This window comes from Crotalus tigris, unplaced genomic scaffold (genome assembly GCF_016545835.1).
Source record: "Crotalus tigris isolate CLP2741 ecotype Arizona unplaced genomic scaffold, ASM1654583v1 scf7180000021232.520764, whole genome shotgun sequence".
Taxonomy (NCBI): domain Eukaryota; kingdom Metazoa; phylum Chordata; class Lepidosauria; order Squamata; family Viperidae; genus Crotalus; species Crotalus tigris.
The window spans coordinates 255,001-275,436 of NW_024098413.1; the positions used below are offsets into that span (position 1 = coordinate 255,001).

Genomic DNA, 20,436 nt, shown 5'->3' on the forward strand with positions numbered 1-20,436 from the left:
CTTCAAATTAAATTCTGCTAGGTTGCACTGTGTCATGCCTCCATCAGAGCCTGAATCTGCAGAGGAAAATGAACTGGAATGGGATCCTATGGAGGTTGAGGGAGAGGTGTCTGTGACTTCAGAGGAATGTGGGGAAGAGCAGGCAGAGGCAGGCCAGGGCCCTTCAGGACTGGAACAGGAGGAACAGGAGAGACACAGAGTTCAGGCGATGAGAAGGGATGAGAAGGGCCACTCCCACCTGATCCTAGAGCACGGAGAGTGGAGAGAAGGAGGGAACAATGCAGGCAGGCTCAATTACTTGGGAGGAGAGCATCCTGCCATTCTCCACAAGGAACACCTGGTGATTGAGATTTAAGGAGACACTGTGGGGAGGAGCATTTGTCGGGAACAAACGCTGATTCTTGGAGTGTTGTATATTGTTGCTGATCTCTTGTTCTGTGACTTCTGTTTGGAAACCTGGAAGCTTGAACTATTGGATTGACTGACCACGTTACTTGAATGTTTAAAGACCTCAGACTGTATTTCGGATTCTCTCTTTTGAAAACTGCTCAGGCAAACTAGGATTCAAACAGACTAGTTAAGTTTATGTTTTCTTCCTTGTTATCTCTATGGCCTTAAGTACTTTCTTATGCTAAGCAGACTGTATTTGAACCTACTTTCAGCCAGAGTAGGCTGAAGGTGTGTGTGTGTGTTCTTTTGTTGGAGGCTTGCCAGCAAAAGTGGGAACATTTGGGGAAAATTTGGAGCAATAAAAGAACTGTTTGAATTGCATTGCCTCTGTGCTGTGCCCTGGGTCATTACACACTGACTTTCTGGGGAAGCTGATAGGGAAGATTTCAAATGGCGATCACACGTTCGTGGGGGTGCTTGGCAATATGTCATAAGCACAAATGGGTGGCCAAGAGCCCAGATTACAGTTATGTGACCACTGACATGCTGCAGTGGCTGTAACTTTGGGCATGGATCCAAGTCTCTTCATTCATCACCATCAAATGGTTGCTGAACGAAGAGTCTTTAAGCAAGGGCCATGTTTATATTTCCAGAGCAACACAATTACTTATAAGTTTGGAACATAGCAGTTTCTTAATGCAGAAAATGATGTACATATTAAAAACCATATTTTCAGATATGATTACTGTTAACAAATAATGTAAAGAACACAACTTTAATGACTGATTAGCGGAACTCCCAAAATATGGCAGCCACGGGGCATCTTCTCCTAGTTTAGACTGTACTTGAAGGAGAAATTGGCAGAAGAGAGATTTGATATGGTCTGAGAAAGGTCTTAGCCTTGATAAACCCCCATCTCTCAGGGTTAGGAATATATATAGTGACTGTTCTCCCAGTACTTGCACATGTAATGCCCTGTCGAATGGTTTTTGTTGTTGTTTAGATGTTTGCTCATGATTTTTTTATCTTCTTGTTTTTTTTTAATACTTTTCCTATTAGACTGTAAGCCACTGAGACTCTCTGGGAATCAGGCAGCCCACACATTCTACTAAATAAAGCAAATAAAGAATGTACTTAATTCTGAAGAAGCTTGCAGCAGGGCCAGTGAAACTTCACCACTGCCCCATCATATACAATCATTCATTTTCCCACATGGTATTCATCATAAGCCATTTTGATAATCAAGAACAGCTGTGAAAACCTATCCACTATGATTAAGTTGAATAATATTTATTTACTAAATCTCTTACTTATCTGGAGAGCTCATAACAGTTTTTTTAAAAAAATTACTAAATAAATCTTAAAGCACAGAAACCATAGTGTAGTAATAATGGTTTGCCCGTGATTAGGGCAATTCCTTTAAAACAGGAAGGAAGCCTAATCATTTCTTTTTGTACTGTGCAAACAAATTGTCCTATTGAAATGGTGGGAGAAAAACTAAAGATTTAAAAACCACTTATCCCAAACCCCATGGAACTCAAACAAGAGGGCAGAAAGAAGGGAACAGCTATAGGAATGAGATAAAGAGTGGCAATCAGCTATTGCTACTTCTGCTTAGTGAAAAGCCAGAAAAGAAGGGAAGGCAGAAAGTGGAAGCTGGGCAGTATTAGAAAAGGACATCTAAGAGATATTGTTTTTCAAATTTCACTAAGGGAACTAAAGGTAATGCTAATCTTCAGGTCTTAGTGAGGAAAATGGAGACAGAATGGAAAAAATAGGCAGAGAAGAAATAAAGAATTATGTGGTACAAATAGAGGCAATAGAACAATAAAGCATACAGGAAGATAACGGTAACAGATTCTTCCTGAAAAAAGTTAAGCATTCTTGGTATTTAAATAATGTATATTTATTTAGAGGCCCAATTTTGAGTTGAGCATCTGGTTAACTGAAATCACTTAATTACTGAATACCATATTTCTAGCACAAAAAAGTGCTTGTAAAATACTAATTTGGAGAGCATCTCTTTTTGTATGTGATGTAGAACTCAAAACACTACAAATCACTGAAAAAAAGCCTTGATTCAAACCCTAACATCCAAAATATATTTACTCCTCAACAAAACTCAGACCTATTCAGTACACACTAGTCCATGCAGTAGTATTTAGAAAGGCCCTGTCACCTGGGAGATGAGCAGCTACTCCATTTCCATGCCATTTCTCTTGACAAATATCTCACTTTAAGGCAGTGAATATCCCCAGAATGCCACAGAGATTCCCTCATGTGCACCACAAAACTTTGATTTTAAGCATTTGCAACTGAAAGGCCTGTGGATCCATGAGGAATAGTAAACCGCCAATTGGACACCAGAGAAGTTATCTGGAATTGCACATTGTGACCTGTCCCAAATGTCATAACAAATAGGAGACAAATTTAAAAATGAGGACAAAATGACAGGTGGAGGTAGACTAGCTGAATTATTCTCAACCCAGTCCACCTCATAGGATGTTTTAGAGAAAATTCTCAGCAGCATTATGTCTGCTACCCTGAGTACTATAAAATAGATAATAATAATTCAACCATACTGGACTGGTTTCATCAGAGGAGAGTCTCTCCCATAAACAATATGGTGAAATGTAAATTATAAAAACCCATACTAGATTAGTCATTCCCCAAGACAACAAGATATCTGAAAAGAATGCATCAGTTCTGTAACATGCAAAATCAGAAATAACAAAAGCTAGCAGATCAATTTTTGATTTATAATACAAAATAAAGTATTCACCCCCAAATCTACCCAAGGCAAATTAAATCTACCCAAAAAATTAAACCCTTGCCAGGAGCAGCTCAAATTGTCAAGGTAAATTAGGGGGAGTTGGCAGTAGAGGAAGGCAGCATAACTATTGAATAATTTTCATTCCTAAATGAGGTACGGATGTGGAATGTTGCACGTTCGCTACACAGTTGAAAAAGAATAAAGGGCATTGGAATAATGTTTGGAGGACAGTGAAGAAGATGCACTGAAATTAGTACAGAATATTGGAGAAACCAAACTGGCGTGCAAAAAAGACCAAGTGAAGAATAGAAAAGAGACATGGCAAAGCATTGCATGGCCAGTACATAAACAAAACTAGCAGGCAAAACACATAACAACAAGGCCTGGCAATGGCTAAGAGCAGGAAAGTTGAAGACATAGACAAAAGGAGCTAATTCTAGCTCCGGAAGATCAAGAGCAAATGTATGTGAAGCCTCTGTATGTAAATACTGCCTCTGAAAAGAAGCTGAAGAAACGGCTGCTGCAAGATCACACAAACTGGAAAAAATCACAAAACATCAAGATTTGCAAATTGAAGTAAAAAGACTGTGGCAAAAGAAAGCCAAAAAAACTACCAATAATAATAGGGTGCAATTCCAAATCAACTGGAACCCCAGGTAAATTCCATCAGCATTGACAAACTCACTATCAGTCCATTTCAAAAGACAGATTTATCTGGAACAACTTACATCCTGTGATGTAGTTTAACACCATCAAACAGCAATATCCACCTATGCCAGGTTCTTGGGAAGAGCTCAATAGGTGGATAAAAATTCCAGTTCTAAATATAGTCTAAACATCTGGCTGACTGTGCAACCAATCATCATCATCATCATCATCATCATCATCATAGACTGTGGCAAAAGCAAGCAAGGGTAGTACCAATAGTGATAGGCTCCTTGGGTGCAATCCCAAAACAACTGGAGCACCACTTGAACACTATTGGCATTGACAAATTCGCTATTAGTCAATTGCAAAAGGCGGCCTTACTAGGAACTGCTTCCATCCTGCGACGATATCTGTAATACCATCAAACATCCACATCTGCCTACCCCAGGTCCTGGGTAAGGACTTGATAGGTAGACAAAATGCCAAATCCAGTCTGAACATCTGGCTGACTGTGCGATGATCCATAATAATAATAATTATAATAATAATAATAATAATGATGATGATGATGATGATGATGATGATGATGATGATGATGAATATGGCACTGCCTATATTTGTGGACACTCACTTAGTAATTCTTATGTCCTTGGTTAAGTCTTGAATTATTATGTTTCCACCAGTCATAGACTATGAATCTAATTGTAGATTGTCCATACATAATAATAAATCCCACTAGGCAGATAGTTACCCAGCAGTGAGATTTAGCTGGTATTGTGATGAATTTCATTCTAGTCCAGAATGTATTCTTGGTTTAACAAATGAAGCAAACTAGGAGATATTTCCCAGCCACACCCAGTCATTCTGGGATCAGTCTTGATCCAATTAGAAGTTTGAATTTTTAAATTCCAACAAGCAGAGCTTGAAATTTGCTAAAGCAGCTCAAGCCAAGAAGCCCACCATTTAGTAATAGAACCCATAACTAAAATATAAAACATCATACAACTGCAGAGACTGAAGACACTGACTCTTCCTTCTGCGTATGAAGCAAAATAAATAGTAAAGAATATCTTCTCTTTTACATAGTACTAGTGTCTTCATTCTGGTTGAAAAAAAAATCAGAGTGAGGAAATGTACACAATCCAGATGGGTCAAAAGATCTTTGCGGGAAAGCTTAATTACTGACATTCCATTCACCACAATGATGATTGTAATTGTTTTAAAATATTGTAGAGCTTGAGGCAACAACAATAGGTCAAGATATTTTCACAGCTTTGGTTAACTACTTAGAATCTGTCCTGGAAATCCAAAGCAGTAATCTGTGCAGAAGCTGTTCTTTCAATAGTTGGATCAACAAGGTTTTATATTTTATTGAAACTGGTAGTGACTTCTACATCATGAAGCACTGGTTCAAAACACTCAGCCACAAGCTGAAAACTGCACTAGACAGTTATGAAAATGGTGAATAACATTAAAAGTAAGTCTTTACATTATGCCTCTTTATTAAACTGAAGAGCTTAGAAGAACTCACTCACATTCTGTTAAAACTGCGAAAAGAAAAATGGTTGAGGAAGATATTAGAGTTGGTTTCTCTAGTACTCCACCTTACATCAAATGTCTAGATAAATCTCATCATGCTTGAGTATACCACCAGGCAACAATAGAGAAGTTAAATCTCAATAACTTTCCGTTTGCTTTGCTGCTTCCTAGGAATTTAAAATTGGAAATATATTGGCAATGCAACCACATATAATAAATAAACAACTCTGAAAAATGCTGATTTATTGGCAACATCTTTTCTTTTAAGTTATAATTGCAACAAGATTCTTCTGAAAATTTCTTTTTTTAGGCTAAACAAAAATTCCATATTTGTTTAATAATCAAATTTCTGTTTTTAAGATGCATACTTAAGGCACTTTTACTCAGGGAAAATGGAATAAACTCAGCATATGACTGAGTTGTTTAAGGTCCTATCTGCAAATGGTGGACGAAAACCACTCCATTCAAGCAATGTAAGTAGGTCTCTATTATACAGATCCAGAGGTCTGTATCTGTTTGCTGCTATCTAGTTATATAGTGTCTGCAAGATATGAGTACATGAACTTTAGAAAGCTGGATATACTATAGCAGCACAGGTAACATTTATGGTTACCTCAGCCCTGGTTCTCATAGGGACATGGAGGGAACTTACACATTAGAGTGGTATTATTCAGTGTGCTTACCAGTCCTAGTGGTTTTTTAAATGAAGACATCAGAGTGAACAGCTGTTCTGAAGCAATATTCATGTTATACCTTATAGCTTTTTCTTGAAATTGAAATAGTTTGGCCAACTGCTTAACTAGTTTTGCATTAATGTGATAATGTCATAATTAATACTGAAATGTAATAGTGGGTAGTGATAGATTCACTCAATGTATATCCTTTCTAATCAATAATATAAGGCAGCGGGGTCAAACTGCCAGCCCATGGGCCGGATGCGTCATGGCGAAACCACGCCCACCCCATTGCCGGCATGTCACATGACGTGAGTTTGACAACCCTAATATAAGGGGATGTTTTCCCTTGATATGCATAGGCCCTTGAATATTCTCAAAATATACTCTAGAAAACTGAAGAAGCCTCCAGAAAAGATTCTAGGAAAATACAGGAAGCAGCAGATAGATTTTACCGTACATGTACAGTGCCCCAAACTGTCAAAATAAACTTCAAATTAAATAGTGTATGCATACACACAAGAGCATCTATACTTACATATACAAATGCAAACATTCAAATCTGCCAAGATTATAACTGTGGATAGCAGCTGTTAAGCCACCTTTTTATGGTACTCAGTTCTGTGTATAAAGAAACCTCCATATTAGAATAAATTTGATATAAGTTTCTGAGAATTATGTTCCAAGCTTTGCCCTCTGTGGGCAAATTCATTTTGGGGCTCAAGCTGGACTGAGAGTGAGAGTCTGTCTTAAATATGGCTAAAATAAGTCTGGGATTGTTGGTGGTGATGGTAGAGTCCTTAACTCAGCTAATCCTAGCTTCCTGCATTTGGAAGATGTAAACAGTTATTGATGTGACTTACTCTGAACTTTTACTTCATGCTTTGTTAATGATGGGGTTGAAGAAAGCCATGCTTTCTGACTAACAAGATGACAGAAAGAAATCCTCATATCACCCACTCCATTACTTGAAGTGACATTTCTTATTCCATCCCCAGATGGATCTATGACAATTCACCATGGCAAGGGGTAGGCAACTTTGGCTCTTTTATGACTCATGGACTTCAATTCCCAGAACTCCTGAGCCAGCACGGCTGGCTCAGGAATTCTGGGAGTTGAAGTCCACAAGTCATAAAAGAGCCAAGGTTGCCTATCCCTGACCATGGCCAACTCACCACAGGGCAAAAGTTACACTAATACCAAAGAGATGGTGGAACAGAATCATTAACGAAAGAAAGCAAGAGGGACAGAATGAAATGTGAATGGCAAAAAAATATATTTTAAAAATTTATTTTAAATAATTAAATAGAATTGTTAAACTGTCCGCAGTGAACTGTACCGTGGCAAGTTGGCCATGGTGAATTGGTCACAGCAAGCTGGCTGGGGAAAGTTGTCCCACTGTGGCCCAGATACCTCTACAATACTATCCATCCCATACAGAAGCATATTCACCTGCCAGGTTTTGACACCCGGTCTCTAAAGATAATGGAGGAGAGATTTAACAGCATCCCTTTTTAAGAACACCTTTGTGTCTAGTCATATGCAACGACTGAAACTTATCACCCTTGTTCTCTATGTATCATACTTAGTATTTCGAGTTAATCTTCTTTGACAACAGCAGATACTGGCCTTAATCTGAAATCTTACTCTGTCTGTTGACAGATCAATTGAGGATAATCATTTCAAAAGTGAAAAATTGTTCCACTATAAATTGCAATTACAAGACAATGGTTTTGATGTAAATGCCGTTGCACTCCAATTCCATTCCACCCTTATTGACCACCTATCATATAGATACATAGTCACATATATACCTGTATGTGTACATACCCTCTTTTCTTTCTTTTTTCTCTTTTAATCTATATTGAATAACATCCATAAAATCTATTATTAACTTTTTAATGCCTTTTTGATCTCTGATCTTATAGATACAATATCACATACAATTAAATATGATTACTTATTTTGTTGCAGTATATTGATATTCATTATTAACAATTCTTGTGAAATTAAATTACTGATGACATGGGGATATCTGAATTGAAGATGGACATGAGAAGAAATATAAATCAGAAAATATTAGATAAGGTTTCCAAGGAATAGTATTTATGGTTGTGTATATTTTTAAATGATTAGTAAGAAATATTTCAATACTCTCAGGAATAAGCTCAGTTAAGTCTTTGAAGAAGCTCTGTCTTTTTTCAGGTTCACACAACGAAAAGTCCTGTAAGACCTTAAAATGACTTAATACAGATGAAATTGCCAACAGAAGATTATGGAAATAACCTGCTTGGTTTGATTAAATCATGAGCGTTAATTATCTTAAAAGCATAATGTACTTTTGCATATTTTTGGACTGTTATAATTGTTTGTGTAAATTGAATCCATCGGTGTTCTGCATATCTTAAAATTATAGAAGAACAGAATCAATATAGATTTTATTTACAGCTCTTATATTAGAATGTCACTTTATTCTGGAGCTGAACAGAGAATAAGCCTTGTCAGTTGCAGCCCTCACCCTGTGAAATATCTTCCTTCCTGAGGTGAAGATTACCCCTAACTTGCTTGCTTTTAAAAAGTCAGGAGCATTCTCGTTTGCTATGCATTTTAAGGCAGAATATGCTTTACATCTCTCCCGAGCCTCTGTCTATATTTCATAAGTATAAATCTAATTACATTTATTGACTGTGAGATTTATTTTATGGACTGTGTTATTTTATTGGATGTATGCCACTTAGAGTCCCTGAATATGGGACTGTATAAATAAATAACTCCAAAATAAATGTTTTAATAAACCATTTTTACTTATTTGATCTTCACAGACTCAATAATAATTGTTGACAGGGAGGGAGGCAGGGAATGTATATATAGAGAGTCCTTGATTTATGGCCAGAATTGGGACTAGAATTTCTCTTGCTAAGCAGACTGGTCCTTAAGTGAGTCATGCTTGATTTTACAATCTTTACTGCCATAGTTATTAAGCAAATCACATGGTCATTAAGCGAGCTTTCTCCCCATTGACTTTGCTTGTTGGAAGGCAGCTGGGAATGGCAAATGGCAGTCACATGACCTCAGGTGCTGCAACCATTTATAATGGTTGCACACACCAATGCCCAAATTCTGATCATGTGACTATGGGGATGCTGAAGTGGTTGTAAGTGCAAGGACTGGTTGTAAATAACTTTTTTCAGTGCCATTGTAGCTTTGGATGGTTGCTAAATGAATGGTTGTAAGTCGTGGACAACTGTATTCAAATATTCTTACACATTATATATTTCATACCTTCATGAAACTTTTGGAAGACAATTAGCAATATTGCATTACTGGAATAGAATCGATATTTTACATAATATGAAGTCTCTGCTAAGAGGAAACACAATGAGCAGAGAGCTAAGTACAAAGGCTTCCTGTGCTTCAATGCAAATTTCATCCAGGCTTGTTTTGCTTTAAATTTTAGGGAAAGATTTTGAGAAGAGTTTTTATTTATCTTTTTTATTAATGGAAAGCAAAAGAAGCAGCAGGAGCAAGGTGTCTTGAATAAATGTTTTGAAGTAAAGCTAAAATGGGATTATGTTACACTTTGATTAAAATCATTTGGAGAAACACTTAAATATGTCAAGTTATACTGAACATATGCAGCAAAATTAGAAAAATATAAATATGTTTTGATAAAAACAAACAGAGTCCATAATTAAGGTAGTCAAAATAGAGTACGTTGCTCACAGTCTGAGGTAAATAGAGTACTTTATAATATTTTCTTTAATTTATTACAGCTTGCTTAGCTGTAGCTAGTTTAGCGCCAAGATTTTTAAATCTTGTAATAGATACTAATTTCCAATACCCTATAAGGTGACAGAAGACTTGTTGTATAATCCAAAGCCTAATGCAACTCGCTCAGACTAAAGTGCCATGAAAATAATGGTGTGGCACTAATCACTTCCAGGAAACAGAAAAAGTGCAAAACTAAGCACTCACAAGTTGAACTCAAATCTTCTTGAATTTCCAGCCTGTCTTCCAGTCTTGAAATTTTCACTCAAAACGGAATTACATTCTCAAAGTCAATCCAATCCATGGCAGCAGGGAAATTGACAGTGACAACAGGAGAATGATTTAGGACCACATTTAAATTTTCTACTCATGGAGTTGCTCTTGCCTCTTCAACACCATAGCATGTGCAAAATCATTTGAGGAAGAACAACAACAACAAAAAAATAGGATCACAGAGTAGTAATCATTAAAAGACCATGTAATGCAAGATAATTACAAGTAACTAGAAGTTCAATTTTTTTTTGCTTTGGATTAGATTGTAAGTGAGAAAATGGTAGCTACATAGAATGTAGTCAAAGAAGAGTGAATAGTATTAAAAAAATAAAATTCATTAGGGATGAAACTGAAATGGAAGACTTCTGAAGAGAGTATTTCAGAAATTTCTTTGGGAACAAGAATGATACATTAAAGAGTAGCACTGAACAGAATGCTAGAAATGTTGCCATACAAGAATGAATTGAGAAAATAAAGTAATAAATGCTGTGAGAAAGTTGAAAAAGAACAAGATTGCAGAGGTAGATTATGCAGTTCAAAAAGGTGCAAATATGATATCAGAACCACTGAACTATATTTTTCAAAGATCCTGGAACACAGGGGAACTACCAGAGGACTGGAAAAGAGCTGATGTAGTTCCCATCCTCAAAAAAGGAAAAAAAAATGGATCCAGGAAATTACAGACCTATCAGCCTGACCTCAATACCTGGGAAGATCCTGGAAAAGATAATCAAACAACGAATCAACGAACACCTAGAGGCAAACAAAGTCATTACTAAAAGCCAACATGGGTTTGTCAAAAATAGATCATGCCAGACAAATCTTATTGCATTCTTTGACCAAGTGACAAAATTAGTGGATCAGAGGAATGCTGTGGACATAATTTACTTGGACTTCAGTAAGGCATTTGATAAAGTAGATCACAACCTACTACTTGATAAGATAGAAAAATGTGGGGTAGACAGAACCACCACCAGATGGATCCGTAGCTGGCTGACCGGCCGTACTCAGCGAGTGGTCCTCAATGGAACTGCATCTATATGGAGGGAAGTGTGTAGTGGGGTGCCCCAGGGCTCTGTTCTGGCCCAGTACTCTTCAACATCTTCATCAACGATTTGGATGAAGGGATAGATAGGGAACTCATCAAATTTGCAGACGACACCAAGCTGGCAGGAATAGCCAACACTCCAGAAGACAGACTTAAGATACAGAAGGATCTGGACAGACTTGAACACTGGGCACTAACTAACAAAATGAAATTCAATGGTGAAAAAAGCAAGGTTCTACATTTAGGCAAGAAAAACCAAATGCACAAGTACAGCATAGGTGGCACCATGCTCAATAGTAGTAACTGTGAGAGGGACCTCGGAGTCCTAGTAGACAATCACCTAAATATGAGCCAGCAGTGTGCTGCAGCTGTCAAAAAGGCCAACACAGTGCTAGGCTGCATTAACAGAGGGATAGAATCAAGATCACGTGAAGTATTAATACCACTCTTCAATGCCTTGGTAAGGCCACACTTGGAATACTGCATCCAGTTTTGGTCACCACGATGTAAAAAAGATGTTGAGACTCTAGAAGAGTACAGAGAAGAGCAACAAAGATGATTAGGGGACTGGAGGCTAAAACATATAAGGAACGGTTGCTAGAATTGGGTATGTCTAGTTTAACGAAGAGAAGGACAAGGGGGGACATGATAGCAGCATTCCAATATCTCAGGGGCTGCCATAAAGAAGAGGGAATTAAGCTATTTTCCAAAGCACCTGAAGGCAGGACAAGAAGCAACGGGTGGAAACTAATCAAGGAGAGAAGCAACCTAGAACTAAGGAGAAACTTCCTGACAGTGAGAACAATTAATCAGTGGAACAGCCTGCCTCCAGAAGCAGTAAATGCTCCAACAATGGAAGTTTTTAAGAAGAGACTGGACAGCCATTTGTCCGAAATGGTGTAGGGTTTCCTGCCTGAGCAGGGGGTTGGACTAGATGACCTCCAAGGTCCCTTCCAACTTTACTACTACTATTACTACTACTAATATTTGTTAATATCTCTAAGCTTGATAATTGGGAGAACGCTTTTTCCCTAATGCAAGGAAATAAAGAGCAAGAATGAATGTAAAACACAAATGGTTTAATTAGTGAAGTATGACTGGGGAGACATTTGAATGAATTCTGATTGAAAGGGGAGAGAAGGGGACAATGACAAGAATTTGGGAAGCACACAACAACTAAATTCCAAGCAGGACTTGGGCAAACCAGATTTTTTTTCCCTTCTTCAGCATTAAAGAACATTGATTGAAAAAAAGTGTATTTATTTAAAGAAAGGATATGATATAAGCTTGAATTATTAAACGTTTTGTATGAATACAGAGCTGAAGTGTGGTATAGATGAAAGATAAGTACGTGCAAGAATATTCCTTTGAGCAAGGAATAAGAATATTATGGGGCTGTCCTAATTCCTAATAGACTTATGGATAATTGTATACAATGTTTATGGTAACGTTAGAAGTATATTTATTGGAAATGTGTATTTTGTTGAATGTGTATGTATATACAGATGATGCTGTGTTGTTGGCTAAGAACCCACAGAGATCGGAGCAAATATTCAATAGACTATATGATGCCATGGATCTGAAATTTAATTCATCAAGGATCAAAATCTTTGTATTTGGCAAATAAGGAGGCTGTTGGCAAAGACCCTGCAGAAGCATAAGAGGGAAAAGGAGAGCAATTTCCCCTAAATTGCAGTAAACATTCCAGAGCTATGCAAAATATATTTAAGTGTTTCTGTAGGTTAGAACTGCCTTCTAAAACCTTAGTATTAAGAATGTGGCAATGGTGTGTTTAAGGAAAATAAGGAATTGTAATGAGCATAATTCCAACTGTTTTGTACTGCTATTTCAAAAGGAATTTGGCTTAAGAAGTAAGACTAATCAGTTTCACCAACTGAAATATCACTCAATTTTTTGAACCATCCTTCAATGCATTTTTCTCTCTACCTTTGAGGATCTTCAAGGCTATGTAGTTAGTAATTTGGGTGCTGCAACACACACACACACACACACACACACACACACACACACACGAAAACCAGATATGGATAATTTGTGGCCTTACAAATATGGAATGACTTCCAGCATCAGTTACAATTACTCAAATAATTAGAGGGACAGTTTCCTCTTCTCTATATTATACATACAAACTCATCACACATTTAAAATTTTTAATTATGCCTTGACTTTATAAAACAAGCATCAAAATTCGACACCGCAGAAGAGCATTTTCCAATCATTTTTCTGCAAATGTAATATTTTTTTTCAAACAGTTTAGCTTCCACTATAACTAACTGAGCGATATGCACATGTGCAGTTGGAAGACAATGGGTTGAAACAGTTTCCTCTGAAAATATGGAATTAACAAGTCACAGTAATCATTTGCAAATTTTATCAATGTAATTATTTCCAATACATTAGTATTTACAGGCAGTCCTCAACTTATGACCCCAAAATTGAGCCCAAAATTTCTGTTGCTAAGTGAGACAATTAAATTAATTTTGGCCCATTTTATGACCTGTCCTGCCACAGTTATTAAGTTGAATCACTGCAGTTGTTAAGTTAGTAACATGGTTGTTAAGTGAATTGATTTTGCTGCTCAAAAGGTCACACAAAGTGATCATATGACCTTGGGACATTGCAACTGCATAAATATGAGCCAGTTCCCAAGTGTCTGAATTTTGATCATGTGAGCATGGGGATGTTGCAATGGTCATGTGTGAAAAAAGGTCGTAAGTCTCTTTTCAAACGGTCCAGTAAATGAACTGTATAAATATTAACAAAAAGTCAGTACAAAGCATGAAATTCTTACCGTGATAAGCTCAGATTTATACCAAGGATCAAAATAGTTGTTTGTTTTCAAGAGTAATAATTCACTTTTTTGTCCACATATTTGACTTCATGCAATTGTTTCCTATTTTTCAGTTAATGGTGAATATGCTGAAAGGAAGAAATAGAAAAGTCAGCTTATTAGAAAGTGAATTGATCATCAACGGATTATCTTAAGAATTATTTATTTGCATTCAAAAGAATAAAAATATTAGAAACGTACAGCTTTTCAGAGGTGACTTATAATATATCACCACTTTGGGGAGCGTATTTACTATTCCAAAGCTTCCTTGTTTAATATCTGATTTAATAGGAATGGAACGCTTTTCTACATTACCACTTACATAAGTCAAGGATTGGAGAACCAGATAGTAAGAATATTAGATGGTAATATTATAAATACGTTTTACAGCCCTTGAGAGGTGAGCTGAGCAAATATATGATTCTTCGATTATCCAAAGTAAAAAAGCAATATACCTGTCTATCCACTTTTGAAATTTAAATGGCAGCAGAAAAACAGAAAAACCTCAAGGCATCTTACTTAATAAATGTGTCAAGGGTATCTGAAATGCTAGTTTAATACAATGAATTTAAGAATTATCTTATCAGTTCTCGGATCACTTCTCGAACCAAATTTATTTGCATTTACAAGTTTAAGATGTTCTATGAGAAAGATGCTAACTATGCATATCTGTGTTGATAGACCCAGAATTATATTATTTTATATTTTACATAATACAAAAAGGAGTTTGAAATTAAACTCATTTTTAACTTCAAATTTCTATTTAAATGAAATAAATATTAGAATCAGTTGTTTTCCATTAAGATCTTCTAGGCCTCATTTTGATGTACCACACATGTTCTCGATTAAACCACCATCAGTGGTTTATTACAAAAGCAACAGGATATAAAACCAGTTTTAAACTTGGCTGAAGCAATCTGGCTGCTGATCAGGGTTATAAATGCACTTCCTGCCACATACATACATACATACACAAACACAGACACACACACCCCAAAATAGAAAAAAATATTTTCTCAATGATCCATCTGGAGCAAAGATGAAAATATAGTTTTATTAGGAATGTAATGTTTTTGCCATACAAACAAGTATATAAGTACAACATACAGATATGAAGCTTACCAAAGTCTTATACTCATTATTGATTATGTTTACAGTTCTAAGAAGAATAGTTATTTCTTAAGAGTGGGCCTCTATTGCTGAAATTTACAGGTCAATATATTGTACTAGTCATGACCTCTGGGCTTTAAGAGTTCTACTGAGGTTTCAGTAAAAGATTGTACAATAAATGTTATACAGGGGACTCAATATGTACATTTTACTTCTATACACAGGAACTGAATGTCATTGATCAGAAATCTGCCATGAATACGTAAATAAGAACTAGTCTCAGTCAAAGACATTGCAGAAAAAAGAAAATAAAAGACAAGCACTCCTAAATCTATATTGTATAATGATATATCTTACTGAATATTTTTTCTGTTACAAAAACAAACTTCCACCCCTCAAAAAAGATTGGTAGAAACAGAAGCAAATCTAATATTTACAAAAAGCCTCTTTAATAAACAGAGTTGATGGCTATTGAAATGGTTCTGTAAATGGGTTCAGGGTAAATATGAAACAAAGTTTCATAAAAAGAAGTCAATAAGAAAACATTGAAAAGTACATTGCCTTCTTTAAAATAAATAATTTACTAATATATGACTGCATTTATATATGCCAGCTTTTTGCTTTGTTCTTGATTTTTCTAATTCATTTTCCCATAACTTTTGCGAGTGGGGAAAAAAATAAAACAGCAACATCTGATAATAGTTAGCCTACTTATTATCAGATGTTGCTGTTTTATTTTTTTCCCCATCTCAATCGATATTTTTGATAACCTGAGTACTAGATGAACTAAGCTGAGTCATTCATTGACTCCCTTTATTTTTTAGCCAAGAACTCTTTCATTTTCCTTCCAGTAATCACCTAATCAAAATATGTGATAATATATACTTGGACTATACTTATAAGCATACTTACATACTTCAGTAAGGCATTTGATAAAGTATACCACAACGTACTACTTGATACGATAGAAAAATGTGGGTTAGACAGCATCACCACCAGATGGGATTCATAGCTGGCTGACCGGCCGTACTCAGTATGTGGTCCTCAATGGAACAGCATCTACATGGAGGAAAGTGTGTAGTGGGGTGTCCCAGGGCTCTGTTCTGGGCCCAGTGCTCTGCAACATCTTCATCAATGATTTGGATGAAGGGATAGATGGGGAATTCATCAAATTTGCAGACGACACCAAGCTGGCAGAAATAGCCAACACTCCAGAAGACAGGCTTAAGATACAGAAGGATCTTGACAGACTTGAATACTGGGCACTATCTAACAAAATGAAATTCAATGGTGAAAAAAGTAAGGTTCTACATTTAGGCAAGAAAAACCAAATGTACAGGTATAGTATAGGGGGTACCTTGCTCAATAGTAGCAACTATGAGAGAGATCTCAGAGTCCTAGTGAACAATCACTTAAATATGAGCCAGCAGTGTGCTGCAGCTACCAAAAAAACCCAAGACAGTGCTAGGATAGAATCAAGATCACATGAAGTCTTAATAGCACTTTACAATGCCTTGATAAGGCCACAGTTGGAATACCACATCCCGTTTTGGTCACCACAATGTAAAAAAGATGTTGAGACTCTAGAAAGAGTACAGAGAAGAGCAACAAAGATGATTAGAGTACGGGAGGCTAAAACATATAAGGAACGATTTCTGGAATTGGGTATGTCTAGTTTAATGAAGAGAAGGATGAGGGGGGACACGATAGCAGTGTTCCAATATCTCAGGGGCTGCCACAAAGAAGAGGGAGTCAAGCTATTCTCCAAAGCACCTGAAGGCAGGACAAGAAGCAACGGATGGAAACTAACCAAAGAGAGAAGCAACCTAGAACTAAGAAGAAATTTCAATTAGAACAATTAACCAGTGGAACAACCTGCCTCCAGAAGCTGCGAATGGTCCAACACTGGAAGTTTTTAAGAAGAGACTGGACAGCCATTTGTCTGAAATAGTATAGGGTTTCCTACCTGAGCAGGGGGTTCGACTGGATGACCTCCAAGGTCCCTTCCATCATCATCATCATCATCATCATTACTATTATTATTATTATTATATTTTACTACTGCTGGAGTTGAAATGCCACTATTGTAATGGAGAGATTGATCTCTTGATCATAGAGTAAAGATGTTTGGGAGATCATTTTATAAAGAGAAAAAAGGCAATAGTTATGCTTCTACCCCAGATATTTACCCCTTTAATAATAAAAAAACCCCATAGGTTTAAAAATAATAACAGTATTTCAGCAGAATATTACCAAGCTTCCAGGTTTCAAACACTGTCATGTGATCAAAACTTAGGCGCTTGTATTTCAAAATTCAATTGGCATGTATTTACAAGGCTTGCAGCATCCCAGGGTCATGTAATTGCCATCTGTGACCTCCCCAGCTGGCTTCTGACAAGCGAAGTCAATGGGGAAGCTGGATGCGCTTAACAACTGCATGATTAACTTAACTGCAATGATTTGTTTAACAACCATGGCAAAAAAAAAGTCATAAAATCCGACATGACTCACTTAACAATCGCTTTCCTTAGCAACAGAAATTCTGTCTCCTTGTTGTATGTGGAGGATTAACTACACTTTTCTGTGCTCCATATTTCTCTACTAAAAAAAATAAACTCTACCAATTTCAACTGGATATTCATGTATTCCCAAGTAAGCTTGAACAAGCTGCAACTTTAATCCATAAAGCATTACTGCAGACTTCAGGAAATATCACTTCTTATTCTGATGTACTAGAACAGTAGATAATAGAAGCCAATGAACCTTGAAAAAAGATAATCCTATCACTCAGCCAAAGCTCAATATTATTATTTTTATTCCAGGCAACAGAATATAAGGAACTAACAGGACTGGGGAAAGGACGTCAATATTTCTGTGTGTGTGTGTGTGTGTGTGTGTGTGTGTGTGTGTGTCTGTCTGTCTGTCTGTCTGTCTGTCTGTCTGTCTGTCTGTCTATGTGTGTGTGTAGAATAGAGAAAGCATCACTTGGTGTCCCCCTTTCCATAAAATGGTTAAGACTGGAATAACCTAAGGCTACTTGTTTTGGTACTTGGCCATGCCAAGTACCCACAAGTGGTATTTCCAATAGCTCTGGAAAATTCTGTGCTTTTTGATAAGTGATGAAAAAGTAACAAATTTACTTTTATTCATCTCCCTCCTACTCTGCTTTTGCATATCTTTTATCCTATCATCTTTTTTTCATGTTTGCTAATAAGCTTCAGGCTATATTTTTGCTAGCTGAACAGAGTGCATGTGCGTTTGCTTTGATCTGAATATAGATATTTGCAGGAAGTGGTTTTAGGTGCAAACTAAGTTGGAAGTTACAATAATTTATCAACAGAGTTATTGATACTCACCAATAGCAACATATACCAATATATAACATCGACAAAGCTCAAGAAATAAAAGTTTTAAAGATACTCAGAATGCCATTAAAAAGTAGTGTAGAATATTTGGAATCAACCTATTCATTAATTACACATTTATGGATTTAGTTGTATTTCATTCTTCTTCTTCTTCTTGTGCCATATCCGTTATCAGACGTTGGCGATCATGTTGGCGATCTTGTTTTTATCAGCAGCTGCACAAAAAAGTGCTGCTGAGTTTTGTCCAGACCAGTCCCTTAGATTTTGAAGCCATGATGTTGTTCTTCTGCCTAGACCTCGTTTGCCTTCAATCTTTCCCTGGAAGATTACATGGAGTAGCCGTATTTTTCTGGGTGTCACATCACATGTCCGAAATATTCTAATTTTCATTTTTTAATTGTTTTGATGATTTCATTATATAGTTTCATTATAGTATATTATATATTTAACTAAATTTTTAAAGCTAGTTACAATCTCTCCTAATATGAATGCACGTTCTTTTCTCCTTCTACATCTGCAACATATTCAAATATATTGTAACATATTCTTTTACAGTTCTGCCAAGCATATAGTACCATTTAAACAATATCTTGTATAAGTGCTCCCTTGAAAATGCATACATTAAATTAGTTTTATTGCAATACGTATGTATTTCCAGTTGGCAACTATCACTCAAGTAATAAATCCTGTCTTGCAATTTTGCCATGTTATGATGGTGCCTCAGATAGTGTCATTTACTTTGACTTAATCCAAACTTTTCTCATTTTTCTTGCTGGTAAGTGTTTAACAAAAGGCCAACATGGAGACCGGACCTTTCTATGTACTGCTTTATTTATAGCCTTTTATCTTATTTTTCTGAGCAATTATTCTCTCCTAAAGTACATCTACTAAAATGAAGAAATAGGCCCTATCCTCAAATTTATAAGACATGGCAAACAACGAATTAAAAACAGAGGGAAGAATCAGAGAGAATGGGGAAATTTCAAAGCCATTAGGAAAGAAGGAATATTATGCTGTAAATGATAGATGGTGGCTAATATCAATTTCCTGAAACTCTTGTGTAAACAGAATTTTGCTCTTGTTCCTTTGGCCAATGTATGGGACATGGGTGGCATCCATCAGCCTCCTAGTCCCAGAGAAGGTAAGTATTCTTCCTGATAATAAAGGGCAAAGCAAACCTCTTAAAGTCTTTCTTTCTCTGATTTGTATACCGTAAATGTCCATCATGTTATTTGGATGACCAATGGCAACAGAATTTCGGGGTCTGATCAGTTAGGTTGAAGTGTCCTACCCATCCATGTTTCAATCCTGGAGCATAAGGTTTATATTAAAACTGCAAAAATGTACTACTTAAATATAAAGTTCTTTTATAGCCCATAAGCGTTAAATAAAATAGGTAAAGAACCTATAAAAAGAAGAAAAAATGAACACATGATTGAGAAATCATGAGTAAGGGGAATGACAATTAAAAGAGATTATTGTATATGGATATTATAGGACAGGGCTTTTCAACCTTTTCACCCATTGTATCACTTTTAGGATATGGCAATATTTGAGTACCACCAGCCTAGCAAGATGTCAAAAACTTGATGACCAAAAAAAAAAAAAAAAGGAAAAAAGTGATAAAGTACAGGTAGTCCTCAACTTACAACAGTTTGCTTTGTGACTGTTTGAACTTACAATGAAAAAAGTGCCCCCCAAGCCACAGCCAAGCAAGACACCTGCCTGTCCGCCCGGTGGCGCTCTTCCTCCTGTCCGAGGTTTTCATTGTTGTGAGCATTTCTGTTGAGGATTGGCAGCGGAGGTGGGGTGGGGGGGTGTTTGGTTTTTGTCCCCCCCCCGTCTTCTGAGTGATTGCAGCAGGTTTGGGTCACTTCACATGATCCTGGGACACTGTGACTGTCATAAATATGAATCAGTTGCAAGCATCTGAAAGTAAATTACAAGACTGGAGATGCTGCAACATTCCAGCTGATCGGCGCTTCTTCAGGGCTCAG

General features: G+C 36.6%; 1 protein-coding gene across 4 annotated transcripts in view; it reads right to left on the reverse strand.

The window, feature by feature from the left end:
* GULP1 (GULP PTB domain containing engulfment adaptor 1) overlaps positions 1–20,436 on the reverse strand; it is a 147,371-nt gene that overhangs the window by 75,636 nt on the left and 51,299 nt on the right. For all 4 annotated transcript variants that reach the window (XM_039369793.1, XM_039369792.1, XM_039369791.1 and 1 more), the window contains exon 2: positions 13,926–14,053. The gene's annotated coding sequence lies outside the window, so the exon portion shown is untranslated. The remainder of the gene's footprint in view (positions 1–13,925; positions 14,054–20,436) is intronic.